The 6,000-nt window shown below is 51.6% G+C and overlaps 1 pseudogene; it reads left to right on the forward strand.

The window, feature by feature from the left end:
• LOC119442804 (protein argonaute-4-like) overlaps positions 1–6,000 on the forward strand; it is a 70,961-nt pseudogene that overhangs the window by 43,214 nt on the left and 21,747 nt on the right.

Genomic DNA, 6,000 nt, shown 5'->3' on the forward strand with positions numbered 1-6,000 from the left:
CCGTCCCACTCCACCGTAGCCTCCGCAGTGCAAGGCTTTGAAGAAGGAAGGGGAGCACAGCGGAGGCCGGTGTTTATAGCCAGTAACTCCGCTTCTACAGAACGCATTGAATTACTTTTTGCGACAAAGTATTTCTGAAAGAGCCTATTTTCGCTTCACTTCAAATGTATTTCTCCACTTCGAAAAAAATGATTCAGGGGTTCTATGCAGGATGCCCCGAGTTTGGCGAAACTCAGGATCTTCACGAGCTCTGGCGACGCCTCAAGATGAAAGAACTAATGGTAACAAGACAAAGTTTGTCCGTCGGCACACCTCCAGTTTCATTGGTTTATCTAGATTCAGTCTGGGTGGCCATCATCCCTTGGGCGTTGCCATATGGGCGGTCGACAAACTGGGGCCCACGTGATCATGCGGTCGGTGCCTGGTCGTGCATTCTTTCACTTGTTTGTCGTTCCACCGAGTGCATTAGAGGCACAAGCAAGTTATCAAATAAATGCATTTAGTACAATGATATTAGTCACATTACCGTAGGGTATAGGTGTTTTAAAGTTTAGAAATTGTACACTGAATGTGTATTAGACTAATTTGTATTTTATTCGTTTCGCGTTATACCACGAGGGCACGCTTATACCACGAGGGCACGCGTTATACCACGAGGGCACCACTTCAGATAAAACTAACACTTGCTATATTTAGGTTGAAGCATCGCCGACGCACATTTGGTAGGACGATTACCATTATAGTTAACGCTATAGCAAGTTTATTGTAACCCTTTGAAAACTAACAAGCGCATAGCAGCTCCGCTGACAAGCCGCGATGCGCCGCAATAATTCCGGCGCTCTCGCTTTTGGTCTCCCCAGAGGCTCCCCTACTGGTGGCGCCGCGGCGGCAGCCCGGAGCACTAGGCGCGACACACAGTATCCGCTCCACGCGGCAGGCCGCACCGTGTGTTTTTCATCGAGCGGCCGTGGCACTATAACACTGTAAAGGGTGCGCCGCCACAGATAAAGGCATGAGGCAAAGCCATCGTACGACACGCTTTTAGGAAATCGAGCAAGGTTGCAAGGCTCGCTTCGGCGGTGCCAATAAGAAGCCAGAAGGAGTACCAGAGTAGGTAAAACTAACGGTAAAGGCGTAATTAGCGCCAATATAGTCGAAAATTAACCACATTGCACTGTACCACTGTAAAGGGTGCGCTGCCTCAATAGGCATGTTGAGGCAAAGCCATCGTACGACACGCTTTTAGGAAATCGAGCAAGTTTGGAAGGCTCGCTTCGGTGGTGCCCATAAGAAGCAAGAAGTTGTACCAGAGAGAGAGAGAGAGAGATAGGGAAACTTTAATGGATAAAATGAAATTTTAGGTCCCGTGGTTGGGGCCCCTAGTCTAGGGCTCCACTGGCACAAGCGGCTCGCTGGGCTTGGTCCAGAAGAGCCAGTTGGCTGTCCTGGTCCTCGTCCGCAAGCCGCGCCTCCCACTGCCTGTTAAAATCTTGTGTTTTTAATAGTGTGGAGTTTATATGTTTCGGTCTGTTTTGGCATATCTACGTGATGTGCGGTAACGTTGCATGACCCCGCACCACAGGCATTCGTCAATGTATCGTGCTTGGTGAATACGGCTAAGTACATACAGATTTGGGTATGTGTGTGTTTCAAGTCGGCGCCAATTCCTCGCCTGTTGACTGTTAAACTTTGGGTGAGGGCGTCCATATTGCTTCCGCTCCTGTCTTTGGTGTTCGAGGATGTCGCGCGGTGTAGAGGGAGGCTCGTCACTGAGTCGGTCCGCAGCTCGGATGCTCCTTGTGTTGCCCTCCATGCTCTCATGTGCGGAGCACCAAATCAGGTTGTGTAATCCGGTAATTTGACTCCCTAGAATTTTTAGTACTAAGCGCGGCGCCGTCCCGGAGAGATACAGGCGACAGGCGGTTTGAGAGTCCATGAGTATGGCAACAGATACGTCCTTATTCGCCGCGTCCCTAATTTCAAGTGCAATCGCTGCGGCTTCTGCAGTTGTACCAGAGTAGGTAAAATTACCGGTAAGGGTGCTTTTAGGGCCAATATAGTCGTTAATTACCCAATTCCACTATAACACTGTAAAGGGTGCGCCGCCACAGACAAAGGCTTGTTGAGGCAAAGCCATCGTACGACACGCTTTTAGGAAATCGATTATGTTTCCGAGGCTCGCTTCGGCGGTGCCCATAAGAAGCAAGAAGTAGTACCAGAGCAGGTAAAATTACCGGTAAGGGCGTAATTAGCGCCAATATAGTCTATAATTGTCCGCCCACTCCGCCAGAGCCCGTACCGAGTTTCGTCGCGCGAACGCGATGCCATAAGGCAACAAGTCGACGAAATACTACGCGACAACATCATCCAGCCATCCAAGAGTTTGTGGGCATCCTCTGTGGTGTTAATGAAGAAGGAGGATGGAACACTACGTTTCTGCGTCCATTATCGTCGCCTCAACAATATCACGAAGAAGGGCGTATACCTTCTCCCACGGATTGACGACGCCTTGGATCGGCTCTACAACGCAAAGTAATTTTCGTCGAAGGACCTCAAAACCGGCCACTGGCAAATCGAAGTCGACGAGGGGGACCGGGAGAAGACTGCTTTTATAACATCAGACGGACTGTTCGAGTTCAAGGTCATGCTGTTTGGTCTTTGCTCGGCACCTGTGACTTTCCAACGCGTCATGGATACAGTACTGGCCGGCTTGAAGTGGCAGACTTGCCTCGTCTATTTGGACGACGTTGTTGTGTTTGCCTCAAGCTTCGAAGAACACCTGCGGCGCCTTGAAACAGTTCTTCAAGCAATCAAGACCTCTGGACTCACGTTGAAGCCAGAAAAGTGCCGCTTCGCATACGAGGAGCTGTTTTTCGGCCACGTCATCAGTAAGTCGGGAGTGTGTCCGGACCCACAGAAAACAGCGGCCATCACTGACTTTCCTCCGCCCGCCGACAAGAAGGCAGTGCGTAGATTTCTTGGACACAGCGCCTATTACAGACGCTTCGTCAAAGACTTTTCAGGGATCGCCGAGCCACTGACGTACCTCACGAAGGCCGACGTCGAGTTTAAGTGGGAGACGCCGCAAGTCGAAGCATTTGAATAACTAAAGCGACGCCTGTAATCGCCGCCAATACTTGCCTATTTCGACGAAAACGCCGATACCGAAGTCTACACTGACGCAAGCAGCGTAGGACTCGGCGCCGTGCTTGTGCAGAGGACTGACGGACTAGAAAGGGTTCTAAGTTACGCTAGCCGGTCGCTATCGAAGGCGGAAGCAAATTATTCCACAACAGAAAAGGAGTGCCTTGCTATCATCTGGGCTACATCAAAGTTTCGCCCCTACCTGTATGGCAGGCCCTTCAAAGTTGTGAGCGACCACCACGACTTGTGTTGGCTAACTAACTTGAAGGATCCTTCAGGTCGCCTCGCACGATGTAGTCTGACACTTCAGGCATTCGACATCACCATCGTTTACAAGTCCGGGCGAAAACACTCTGACGCCGACTGCTTGTCTCGCGCCCCCGTCGAACCGCCGCCACAGGACGACCAGGATGACGACACTTTCTTGGGAGGCTTCAGTGCCGACGAATTCGCGAACAACAGCGAGCTGACGCGGAACTAAGGAGCCTTGTAGACTACCTGGAAGGCAAGACCGTCATTGTGCCTATGGTGTTCAGGCGAGGATTGGCGTCGTTTTTCTTGCAAAACGACATTCTCCTAAAGAAGAACTTCTCGCCTCTCCGAGCCAACTACCACCTCTTGGTACCCTCAGCATTGCGTCCAGAGGTTCTGCAAGCGCTCCATGACGACCGAACGGCTGGACACCTCGGTTTTTCCCTCACGCTCGCGAGGACACAAGAAAAATACTACTGGCCTCGCCTCTCTGCCGACGTCGCCCATTACGTAAGGACATGCCGAGACTGTCAGCGACGCAAAACACCGCCAATAAGGCCAGCCGGACTTCTACAGCCAATCGAACCAGCTCGCCGACAGTTCCAGCAGATCGGGATGGAATTACTGGGGCCTTTTTCGACGTCGATGTCTGGGAATAAATGGATCGTCGTAGCTACGGACTACCTCACCCACTATGCCGAAACAAAAGCCTTGCCCAAAGGCAGTGCCGCTGAGGTAGCCTGATCCTTCGTTGAGAACATCCTCCTGCGGCACAGTGCCCCAGAAGACCTCATCGCCGACAGAGGTACAGCCTTTACGGCAGAACTAACTCAAGCCATGCTGCGATACAGCCAGACAAGCCATCGCCGGACCACCGCCTACCACCCGCAGACGAATGGCCTCACCGAGTGCCTAAATAAGACCATCGCTGACATGCTGCCAATGTACGTCGACGTCGAACACAAGACGTGGGATGCCATCCTTCGTACGTGACCTTCGCATACAACACGGCCGTGCAAGAAACGACGCACATGGCGCCGTTCAACCTGGTGTACGGAAGGAACCCGGCAACGACGCTTGACGCCATGCTACCGGACGCCACCGACGAAGAAAATCTCGACGTTGCCACCTATTTGCAGCATGCCGCAGAGGGTCGACAGCTCACCTGCCTGCGCATCAAGAACCAGCAGAGGACCGACAGCCGACACTATAATCTTCGACGACGCTACGTCGAGTACGAGCCCGGCGACCATGTTTGGGTCTGGACTCTAATGTATACGCCGACGAGGACTTAGCGAGAAACTGTTACGTCGCTATTTCGGACCCTATAAGATCATCCGACGTATTGGCGCACTGGACTACGAGGTCGTGCCAGACGGCATTTCGCAATCACCGCGGCACCGCGTACGACCTGAAGTCAGCCACGTGCTGCATCTTAAGCCTTTCTGCGCCTGCTGACGAACTTAGGTACTTTGTTACCTTGTGATTGGTGTTTTGTTTTGTTTTTGTCTCTAATACGCGTGGTTTTGTTTTTGCTTTCGTGGTTGTAGCATCGGGACGATGTTTTTTAAGGGGAGGGTATTGACACGTGTACGTTTTGTCTTTCACCGGTGACCGCTTTTTACCGACTAACAATTGTTAAAAGTTATCGCTAGGCACAGGACTCGCCTGCATGTTTCCGAAGTTTCTCGAAAGTTATCGATGCTTCTATCCGTTGTCTGTTGTCACCGACGCGAATAGTCTAGAACTTTCTAAAAGATACGCGGGCACGAGGGAATAATCGGGAACCTTCGATGAGTCATGTATAAAAGCCGACGCGTTTCGCCGCTGATCAAATTATCGACGATCGCCGACTGTGTTCGCCGCTATCGTTGTGCTTCGTGTGTAACTTGATTTTGTAGGCACGGGTTCGCCCAATAACGAATCAGTTTCGTCATTCACAGTTTTACGACCGTTTGCTTCATCGTCACTACTACGTGACAATTAATTCGCACCGCGATAATTCCCCTTAAGGCAATTTCGGCTGTATTTTTTCGCACAATGTCCCTGAACCTTTGTTCTTGTGTATTTCTGGACGAAAGCGCTATCCATACCGCATATCCGCGTGGTAAAGTTGCGCCCACATCAATGGTATGTCATGATCTGCGCAAGTTTGTCAAGCATATTGCTACGATACGGGAAGACGCTTGAAAGTAAAGGAACACGACGTGAGTTCGGACTGTGACATCTTCGGTCCCTAGGCCTCTCGCATCCATCATTTCCATTAATAAACGCATCTCACCATAACAGTATTGGTCGAGGTGCTGGGCAACGAAGAGGAGTCCAGGACGAACGACCACGGAAGCGCAACATCTGACGCTGTGCCGAAGCCGCCGCCTGGCCGGACTACCACCGCTTCCAGTGGACACGGTTCCTAACGGTGACAACGCGCTGACTTCGTCTGGCGCAACGTGGGAACATCACATGGTGCCACGGACCTTCGCCGGAAAGGTCAGAGAAGACGTTGAAGAGTGGCTGAACCACTGCAGTCGGGTGAGTCGATACAACCGTTGGAATTCGGACACCCGGCTGACCAACATGCCATTGTTTCTAGACCCCCAGGGG

This window comes from Dermacentor silvarum, chromosome 1 (genome assembly GCF_013339745.2).
Source record: "Dermacentor silvarum isolate Dsil-2018 chromosome 1, BIME_Dsil_1.4, whole genome shotgun sequence".
NCBI classification, from domain to species: Eukaryota; Metazoa; Arthropoda; class Arachnida; order Ixodida; family Ixodidae; genus Dermacentor; species Dermacentor silvarum.